Genomic DNA, 11,711 nt, shown 5'->3' on the forward strand with positions numbered 1-11,711 from the left:
TCCAGTCAGAGCTTCTCCTTACATTAATTCACCCCACCTGGTACTGCTTTTGCTCATGTGGCTCATGATTGTTCCTTTTCCCCTGCTGTTCTTCTGAATCATATCCTCCTTCTCGGCCTCAAATCTCACTTCTGCAAATCTCACTTCTTGCAAATGCAAACTGCATTTTCAAGTTTCCTCTGAATATTCCAAACTATATTAATATATACCATTTCTCTATTATTTTAAAATTCTGTTACTTTTAAATTAGACTTCATTGCAATTTATAAATGCCTATATTTATCCTTAATATATTATTTATCAATTTGATAATTATGATTACCTACTTTGAACCAGGACTTTCTCTAGGAACTGAGGAGAGAATGGTACACAAATATAAAGTCTCTGACTCATGGAGTTTATGTTCAGTGTGTGTTTCTTTTTATTCTGGTTGATATTGATCTTTCTGAGATCTTAATTTTGGTATTCCTAGCCCCTAGCACACTTTTTTTTTCTTTTAAAATTTCTATTTAAATTCTAGTGAGTTAACATACAGTGCAATATTGGTTTCATTAGTAGAATCAGTTATTCATTACTTACATACAACACCCAGTGCTTATCACAAATGTCCTCCCTAATGTCCATTACCCATCCAACACATCCCCCCATCCACCTCCATCAACCCTCAATTTATTCTCTATCATTAAGAGTCTTTTATGGTTTGTTTCTCTCTCTTTCTCCCCCTTCTCATATGTTCATCTGTTTTGTTTCTTAAATTCCATATATGAGTGAAATCATATGGTATTTGTATTTCTCTGACTGACTTATTTCACTTAAGCACAGTAGTCTCTAGCTCCAACCACGTTGTCTTAGCACACTCCTTCGAAACAGGAGGTGTTCAATAAATATTTGCTCTTTGAATTTCACCTGTTATACTCCATGCTTCTATAGTTCATATAGTAATTAGCATAATGCTTGACGTTTATAGGTGATCAGATAAAATTTATTGTTTAATTGATATCATTGCATCAAGGAGAAATTTAGATGGACATTAAGGGAGAGTTTTCTCTGACTTTGGAAGTGATCATTAGGGAGTTCATCGCTGATGTGCCACACTTCCCTCTCCTCTTGCACATTTCGATTCATCACCTTCCTGAAGGTCCTCTTGTTTCATGGATTTAATCACCCCTTTCCCTTCAGTGATTTCCAAAGTATCTAAAGGTGTGCTCCTCTGTTATCTTATTTCTCTTCCTAACCACAGATATTGAAGCCCAGCCAGTGAGAGGTTTCTGGTATCAGTGTCATATGCTCATTGAAGATCCTTCAGGGGTTTTCCTAGTGTATCCCATGACACTCTCTAGTTGTGTGCAATAATTTCTTGCTGTCCTCATTAAATTTTTTTTTAATATTTATTTTTTTTTTGAGAGAGAGAAAGAGAGAGAGAGTGGGAAGGGGCAGAGAGAGAGGAAGACACAGAATCAGAAGCAGGCTCCAGGCTCTGAGTTGTCAGCACAAAGTCCAATAAATGTGGCTTGAGATCATTACCCAAGTCAAAGTTGGACTTGCTTAACTGACTGAGCCACCCAGGCACCCCTGTCCTCATTTAAAAGTTATACTTGTGACTACTGACTGATTTTTTTCGTTATGACTGGTGAGCTTTGGATCCTATGTTAAAAATTATTTTTGACATCAAGGTCATAAGGATAGTCTCTATCTCCTGAAGGTTCTATTGCATTGCTTTTTACATACAGAAATACATTTCAGCTGGAATTAATTTTGTATGTGATGTGAGATAGGTGTTAAATTTCATTTATTTTTTTCAATAAAGATTTCCAAGTTCCAGCAGCATTTATTGACAAGACTATCCTTTCCTGGCTGTTCAATTGAAAACAATTAGGGCACAAAAGTGAATGTGCTGTATGATTTAATTTATGTACTGCTACTAAGCATATTTACAGGTAAATAACACATTGTGAAGGTATACCAAAAAGCCAGGATGTGGTCACTATACAAGTCTGGATAGTGACTTATCTTGGTGGGGACGTGAAGAGGCACATGATGGGCTTATAAGTTGTTGACCCAATGTTCCATTTCTTGATCTGGGGAGTTTCATGGATGTTGGCATTATCTTAATCAAATAAGTTGTACATTAATTGTCTATTGTCTATTCTAATAGAACTAATTATATTAATTAATTTTTATTAATAATAATAAAATAAATAATAAAAAATAAAAAATTATCATTAATGAATTCTAACTAATTCTAATAGAATTATTGTCTATTTCACAATAAAGTGTTAAAAATGTAAACTATTTAATTTCCTGACTAGATCCTAGTAATCACTATTTATTGAGTACTACTAACTGGTCAGCATTTTTTCAATGTACTGGGATGTAGCAGTTAACAGATAGTATGAGGTGATACAATATACCTATTGCAATGCTATGAAGATAATTAAATGAAATAAAGCACATGGAAGTACATAGCTCAGTGCCTGGTCGAAAATAAATAATTCATTATTTGCTTCCCCCTTCATGTATATGTGCAACTGGAGTTGGGGTTATAGATCTCTTTCATAGTCCCCATCTCTTTTATAACAGGAATAACAAGGAGATACCAACATCACAGCTGTTTATTCGTGCTTTTTAATCATAGCCAGAGACTTCCTAGATTGGCACAAAAACCCAAGCATTATGTCTCTGTCATTCTAAATGCCTTGTTCCTCTAATCCTCACTCCATGTTTTGTTTTACTCTGCAAGTACCCTTTCCTCACTACCCACCTAATTATGTCCTAAATAATTCCATTAAAGGAAATGTTCGGTCTTTCTTATCCACATCTAACTTAGTCGTCTTGTCCTCCCTTGACCTCTACCTGAGACTTTAAATAAGACCGTCTGGTCAGGTTGATCTGCCAGAGATAAGTGATGCTGTCTCAATCTTTATCCCCATTGGATACAGGAAAAAAAAAAAAACCCAACAGTTATCTGAGAGAGGATAAAGATTTCTAGCATACCTCTCTCTCTTTCTCTTTCTTTCTCCAAAGTGTGTCACCCATAAGCTAACACCTACACCAATAAGAGGTTTGATCCTTTGGGTGTTATTTCCAAGAAAAGAAAATACATTCTTTTTTAAAAAATCCTCAGGTTCTTTATTTATTCATCACATACCAATTTTTAATGCATGTCTAGGAATCCAAAAGATGCATGGCATCCCTATCGTCCATTCCTATACATTCATTCCTATTGTCATCATGCTAATCTCTATGCCCAGTCCCTCATAACTAACCCTAGATTGCTAAATGTTTTCCTAGTTAATGTTTTTTTTTCTGCTCCCACTCCCATCTTTCTAAAAGATGCTACTTCTTCACCAATTTATCAATGCCTTTCCTAGCATAGTTCAATCCTGCACACTCCCTCTGATCTCCCAGCATTATTTATGGAGGAATCTAAATTCCTGTCAATCAGGACGCCTTCCTATCTACCACCTCCTGACCACCCCTCACCCCCACACAGGTTTTTCACTATTGTTTCTGGTTCCCTGCTAGTCTCTAACCAACTGGAAGAATAACCCCTTCCTCTATGTTCCTCACTTCCTCTAGAACTCACGTCTATATAAATGCTGTTTCAGTATAAATTATGTTTTTACTTAATTTTAACCATTTTGTTTCATCTTGAAAATTAATGTCATCAATTTGTGTTCTTTTTAAAAATAAATGTATCTATTGTGGATCTTGTCACATTATTTTATATTAATTTTATATGTCTGTTTTCACTGTGAGTTTTAGTTTCCTTAAAAGTAGGATCTAAACCATATGTATGTATCGCCAGCATTAGAAGTCTGCACACATAGGAAGCCCTCAGTAAACTTTTTGTGAATTGACTATCTCCAACTAAATTGCATATGCATATACATATACATGTGGTGGATTCTCAGCTAAAATTACTGAATGGTGAATGGTTGACATCACTGCAGCAAAAAATGCGAGTGATATATATCAGGGATATTTTTCTGATTGTGAGGATATTAGATACGGACAAGCCCTACCACAAAATTCTTTTTTCACCAAAATACTGTTTACTGCTGCCACCCGGTGTGGCTCCAACAATTTTTCCTATGTAGAAAAAGGTAACTATTTCTTTCTGGAAAATGGGAGTATGAACTGACTAGTGAACAACGGTTCACTGTTTCTGGGATCATATACCAGATGATACTGATGCTCCTGATCTCATAATTTAATTATCAATACAAGATTCTCTAGATGCTGGCTGTTGGGACTTTTAGATGTTCTTTATTTCTATTTGCCCCCACTCCTCAATATATCCACAAAAAGCCTTGTCCAAGGGTAGTATTTCATACAATTATTTATTTCAGACCCTGTTGAGGTTCATCCTCCCTTTCTTCATCTCCCCACATCAAATGCCAGAATCTTTGCAGTAAAAAGAAGCTAACATTAACCATGTGCTTATTTTTGGACTCTAGTCAAGAACTTTCCTAGAGTCCTGTGGGAATCAGTAACCTTGTCTCAATACTTTCTCATTGTTTTCACATTATTCACTGTCCCTATCGTATATCACTACTGAATTATTACTTTTTAAAATTAGATTTTGGCAACTGGCCCAGTGCACTGTATTGGTTCATTCTCTATATGTTATGGTCCTTTTATGACTCACACATGCTACTTTCCATGAACCACACAGGATTTTTATCACAGAAGACAATGCTCAACTTTTCCTCCAGATCCCACTCCTTCTTCTCAACACTTGGACTCAAAGAAATGTTTCCTTTCCACTTTTGTTTTCTGCATTTACCTTCTGTTGTCTGCTCCAATATCCACAAAAACATTCCTAGTTCTCCAAGGCCTTTTGTTTAAAGTATACTGCTTATTTTCATGCATTTAAATATATACATATATATATGTGTGTGTGTGTGTGTGTGTGTGTTTAAATGTTTATTTATTTCTGAGAGAGAGAGAGAGACAGAGGATGAGCGGGAGAGGGGCAGACACAGAATCTCAAGCGGGCTCCAGGCTCTGAGCTGTCAGCATGGAACCCAATGCAGGACTCGAACCCACAAATTGGGAGATCATGACCTGAGTTGAAGTTGGATGCTTAACCAACTGAGCCACTCAGGCGCCCCAAATATGTGTGTGTGTGTATATATATATATATATATATATATATATATATATATATATTTAGTGCTTTATACATACTTGGGAAAAATGTCAGGTTGGTGCCACTCTTGAACCCCAGTTCTCTATTTGGTAACGTTCTGCATTTGGGTAGGAGGAGTGAAAGGAATGTTGATGGGCACAGCTGTGAACATGTTTGGTACATATCTCACCTGGGCTATGTCTCTAGAAGTTATTGGATAGTTCGTCTGCATCTTGCTATTAAAAATAAATCTTGGGGAAAAAAAAGAGTCTAATGTGTGATCCCAGGATGCCATCATGAACAAAGATATTAAAAAAAAAAAAAAGATGTATATTGACAGAGTGATTCTCAGAAAGAATGCCAGAGAGTTCCTGTTTTGATTTCCTTATTTGGAATTAAACACATTTTTGTTGAATATAGAAGTAGAATTTCTTCATAATATTTGGAATATTTCCTATTACAGTATTACTTGGATATAGTTTATTTATATTAAAATTATTGAATTTTTATTATACTTCTCAAAAGTTTACTCTAAGTATAAAGGAAGGCTTATGAGTTTTTGGGATTTGCTTACTCTTTTGTTCCAAATATCTTTCATTGGCTGGAATTATCAGTGTAATACTTAACTCTATTGGTACTAGTTTGCATACATTCTTATTTCATGGTCTGAATGCGATCGATCCTAGGAATTCATATATTATATTATATTCATTACTCATTAGAAAGAGAAAGAGAGACTGAGCCTAAGCCTACATTGTTTTTTTTACCTTTTAAATTTTTTTAATGTTTATTTTTGAGAGAGAGGGAGAGAGTGAGCAGGAGAGGGGCAGAGAGAGAGGGAGACACAGAATCTGAAGCGGGCTCCAGGCTCTGAGCTGTCAGCACAGAGCTCAATGCAGGACTTGAACCCATGAACTATATGATCATGACCTGAGCTGAAGCTGAACACTCAACCAACTGAGCCACCCAGATGCCCCTAAGCCTACATTGTTAAGTGTGACTTGGAGTTAGTACTTTTCATAAATATGAAGTAATAAATAAAATCAATTTCTTTATGCTCTGGAAGATATAGCTGATATGATATGAGAATTATTTCTATTTTTTGAGAATCATCTCTATTTTGAAAAAAAGAAGAAAAATAATACAATGTTCTTGGAATGATTTAATACCTTATACTCTCTTTCGATTTATATATTATTGTTTTGGGTATTAAATTGTATATTATTTTATTTTATTTTTAAATTGTATATTATTTTAAAACTCCATAGGATAATCTTAGTATTATTTTATAAGTTGATACATTTTAGCATGGCCCACATACTTACCACTGTCTTTGTTCTTCATTTCTCATTTCATCCCAGAATTTCTATCTGGGGTTACTTTCCTTCTGCCTGAAGTATATAATTTATAATTTTCTTCATTAAAATATATTGGAGACACATGATCTTGATTTTTGTTCATATGAAAATGTTTCCTCATTCTTTTTCTTTTTTCCTCATTCTTTAAAGATAGAATCACTGGTTATAAAATCCCAGGCTGATCATTATTTTTATTAAACACAATGAAAACATCACTGTACTACTTTTGGTTTCCATTATTGCTGATGAAAAGTCAGCAGTTAATCTAAGTTTTTCTCTTTGAAGATAATCTGTACCCCATCCCCTCAACCCCATGCTGCTTTAAGACATTCTTTGTCTTAGGTATTCTATGGTTTTTCTAGAATGTCTAGTATGTTTTCTTTTTCAGTTATATTGCTTGGAATATTCTGAGTGTCTTAAATATGTAAATTGGTGTTTCATCAGTTCTAGAAACTATTTTCAGAAAAGGTAAGCATCATCATCGGCTCTCATGAAGCATTCTTCAAGATTTTCAGTACCTGGTGCTAGAGTCTGGCTGACTGACTGTGGCGTAAGTTCAGTTTTTATCAGGGGGAACAATTGACCTATTACACCTAATGGCCACTATGGTTACCACAGTGAAATTCTGCACTTTCTAGAGAATGGTGATAGCTGTAAGATATCTGTATAATAGGCTTTTTGTGCCATTAGGCTGGCTCATGACACCTGTTTGGGGAATGGTGCTGCAATGATTAATGGTAACAAAATTGCATTTCAAGTTATTAGATGTTTCTGTTCATGTTTGGCACATGTGCCATTTTGAACATCACAACATTGTGATCTTGTTGCTTTTGGGCAGTTTCATAAGATAACATCAACCAAATATATGATCTCCAACACTCCATGTTTGAGATGGGGAAATGAATTGAAGATGATACTAACAGACAATTCTTGACTTCAAATTTTCCATAGCAGCTGGGACCCAGAGATACTTCTTGAGGTACTTATATGAAGGTTTCTTTTTGCATAAAGCTTCCAATCTAGAGAACCTTTTGTTACTACCCCACTGTCAATCTTAGAAGATCATTTTCCGGTGGGTCTGGGATAATATTTAGATGCAGTTAGGACTCAATTGCAGCAACCTGCCTTCCAGTGGACCTCAATGTATCTCTGTCCAAAGGTTACCAGGTCACCAAGATATTTGACATTGAGGATTTTAACAACATTTTCACTGAACTCTTTGGAATCTGTATCAGACTGCACTCTGGAAGGCTTCTGAGTTTCTCCCTGGGTGTAAACTTCAAATCTGGAGGTCCAATACAGAAAGGACTCTCAATTTGTGCCCTGATGAGGTCAGCCTAAATTTTGCCAATTTCCCTGATTTTATTATTGGTTGAATGAAATTGAAATTGTAGTCACAACTCCCAATACCTCTTGATTAGGAAAGCTGTGGAGAGTTTGAGTATATCTCTTCACTTTCCCAAGAAGTTATTTATTTATTTATTTATTTATTTATTTATTTATTTTGAGAGAGAGACAGGGTGGGGAGGGGCAGAGAGAGGGAGAAAGACCATCCCAAGCAGGCTCTGCAATGTCAGTGTGCAGCCCAACCTGGGACTCTATCTTGCATACCATGGGATCACGACCTGAGCCCAAATTAAAAGTCCAGCACTTAACCAACTGAGCCACCCAGGCACCCCAAGAAGTTTTAAACCTAGACTTCATAGGTGATAAAGCTGTGATCTTCCAGAGGTGTGCCAAAGATTACAGCATGTCAGAAATTTCTCCCAACATTTCATGGCCCACCTAAACTTGCTTAAACCTATCTAGAATTTTAGAACTCAATTAAATCTTTGTCATGGTAGTGATTATGTTTTTAACTAACAGAGAGGGAAACTAGAGGCACCCTTAGGAACCTGTCTATGTAAACACTCCAGTGAGTTGCCCATACAGGAGCTCAAGAAGGGGTTTGGTTCTGATGTTCTGAAGTAACATGGCTATAAAACTACAGGTAAAAAGACCATGGTTAAGATTAACGATATTACAATTGATATCAAATTATTGATATCAGCAATAGCACCAAAGGAAATGTTGATGGCTAAAATAATTTGGTGTTCAACTGATGTTCTAAAGGAAAATAAACCAACAGCTATGTATTTTGTTTACATTGGTGGAACCAATTGCCTATGGGACTGATCCTTGTTAATGCTTTTGTGGTTTTCATAGCTTAGAAACTGTAAATGCAATAAGGATTCCTCACTTCTGGAGAACCTTAAACTTTCTAAGTGGTCTTATGTTCTCTTCTACTAGGGTTACTAGAAATTTTTTTTCCTCTGGTTAATATAGATTTTTAAATAATTAAATCTCCCCTTGGATCTTATTTTTTTAATTAATTATTTTTTTAAGTTTATTTATTTATTTGAGAGGGAGAGAGAGAGAGAGGGCAAGTGGGGAGGGGCAGACAGGGAGAGAGAGAATTCCAAGCAGGCTCTGCACTGTCAGTGCAGAGCCTGATGAGGGGGCTTAAGCCCATGAACCATGAGATCATGACCTGAGCTACAACTGAGTCAGGTGCTTAACCAACTGAACCACCCAGGCGCCCCTGCCTTGGATCTTATTTTAACAACTGACATGATTCATCTGAAAACTTTTTCTTTAAGGTCAGGTACTGAATTCTGAACTCTAAAAACTGAGAGGTTGTCATTGCACCCAAATTATCTTTAGTATCTCTAGGCAGAGGTGTAATGCACCAAGTTTTGTTCCTTGTGTAAACTATGGAATGAGCCTATGACCAAAATATGGATGCCAGCAATAGTGAGGGTCATATGCTCTAATGTTCTCAAAATTGTTCTACGATATTGAGAGAATTGGTTTGAGAGAGTTGCTTTGTGAGATGCACATCAGGTAGGAAGAGACTACAAAACAAAGAAAGTATCTTTTTCTCTCCCTTGGGGAGAATAATTACTAATAAGTTTACATTTTCAGTGTGGAAACTTGCTTATGTATAAGGGGATGGACTATTGAACTATTAATAAAATGGCTAAAATAAATATTTATTATTAATTTTGAATAAAACAGATAGCATTCGAGGCACACAACTAGAATCATTGGGCCATTGACTAGTGCAACAACAAAGCAGAATTTTGAAAAATAGTCTGGCCAATATTTGTACTGTCTGAGAAGTAAATTCTTTGCCATAGCACAGTTAAAGCATGGTCTAGATCAAAGAGAAAGAAAACTAAAACTCTTCTTATGTGCAATATTAATGACAGGCCTGTGAGAATTCTAGTTGTTCTCCCTGTGACTACTCAATGGTAAACATTCTGGTTCTAAAAAAGAGTGCCGTGTTAAAGTATCATAAAACACTTAGATAACACCACAACATAAAGACTGGCTTCATCCAAAGTCTTGGATGGAAGACTCAATGGAAGACATTGCTGAAATCTTACTGGAAAGGGTCTTATCAAGACTTTTAAGTGCTAATATGACCTGTAATTGGGACAGACTTCTGTTAAGGATACATGTCTTTCATTGTAGAAGAAATTGGCCCTGTTTATCTACTTCTTGTTATTAATATTTTTTCGTAGATAAAGGGATCTCTGATCTGCTTCTCACTTTAAATTCCATATTCGTGGTCATAGCTATCTGAGAACTACAGAGAATATTCTGACACTACTTGGACAAGTGATGGACATTCTGTGCTAACTGTAGATTGCTGATACCTGAGAGCTTCCTAGAGGTATTGCAACTTTCCAGATTTAACTACAAATGAGTCCCATTCTATGACAATCAGTGGGACTCAAGACATTCTGTAATGCTACAAATTTCAACCTGCCTGTTCAACAAAAGTCTGTGCTTTTGATGTCACTTGTTTGTTCCCAATGGTGTTTTATTTCCAATGAAAACAAACCTATGATTTCATGTATCAAGAGCAGAGATGGTAGAACTTCTGTACTGATAAGCACTCTGTTAGAAACCAATTTAACTCTCTTTTCCTCAGGAAACAAGGTCTTACTTGACACTTCTTACTTGATACACAGCAGAAGTTGACTAGGACTGCTTCTTTTGTGTTAGGTGAAGAATTTCAGCCTACACACCTGCAGGATTGATGGTTTGGTAAAATTTGCTATAGTGTTTCACCTGAACTTTCCTAATTCTGAATTAATATTGAAGAAAAGTGTGAAATATGTTATATTTAAAGCAGCACATTTTGTTACTCACAAATGTATACAACTATAGAATTTAGCTCATCGTTGCTGGCCTATTCTTTTCAAAACTAAATGTATATGATACGTAAATTGTCAATTTTATATAAATAAGTTTTGATAGTGTTGTCTTTGACATTTCAGTATGTTTAATATTTCAATATGTTCTTGATATAGAATTACTTTTCTTTGCCATTCCTTTTATCCTATAATCTAAGGTGAACTTAAGCTTAGCTCTCTTAGATTATCACTGTTACAACTATTTAATTCTGAATAAATTATGGCTTTCATTTTTGAAATTAAATATGGCATTCTTCTGGTTGCAATTATACAACTTCCAATATTACTGAATTATCGCTGGGGTCTAGGAACACAGTTTCTTCTGAAATCCAGGGACAATAATGACTTCTACCCAACTTCTACAGGATATTTTTAAGTTTCCACATTAATAGAAATACATTTTTCCAAGGTATGTGAGATAAAATTTCTATCCTTTTCTGACATGTTCAAATTTGCAATAAATTATTCTGAGAAATCTGAAATAATGATTGAGAACAATAGATTGGATTTAAGAATTTGGAGGCCACTATTGTCTTTGATAGAAAGGATACTTAGGCAGGAGCTGTGGGTGTCATTACATAAGATAAATGCAAATGTTGTCATTTCCAGAGGAAAGTAACAATGGTGATGAAAGAACTTTTGGAGGAACTAGAATTACTACGCGGTAATTTATGTAAAATGCTGTCATTCATTAAAAGGAGTAGTTGCATTGTTATGGATAAACCATGAATTAAACTAATAACAATAATTTTAACAAAATGGACACTATTCTCTTCAGAAATTGAATGGGAGGTGGTGAGGTGGTGTGATGCAATGGCTGGCCTTCTGAGTTTGGACTCGCATATAGCTCGGCTCAATCTGGAGTGCGCCATTTACCGCTTGTGTCCTTGCCAAACTTATTTAACATACACCCATCATTTTATTCTCTGCATCTGTAGGGATGCAAAGGGTACGCAAATCACTGAGATGATGTGA

The sequence above is a fragment of the Lynx rufus genome, unplaced genomic scaffold (assembly GCF_022079265.1).
Source record: "Lynx rufus isolate CCGP_SWC_20201006 ecotype Redwood Valley unplaced genomic scaffold, mLynRuf1.p SCAF_6, whole genome shotgun sequence".
Taxonomy (NCBI): domain Eukaryota; kingdom Metazoa; phylum Chordata; class Mammalia; order Carnivora; family Felidae; genus Lynx; species Lynx rufus.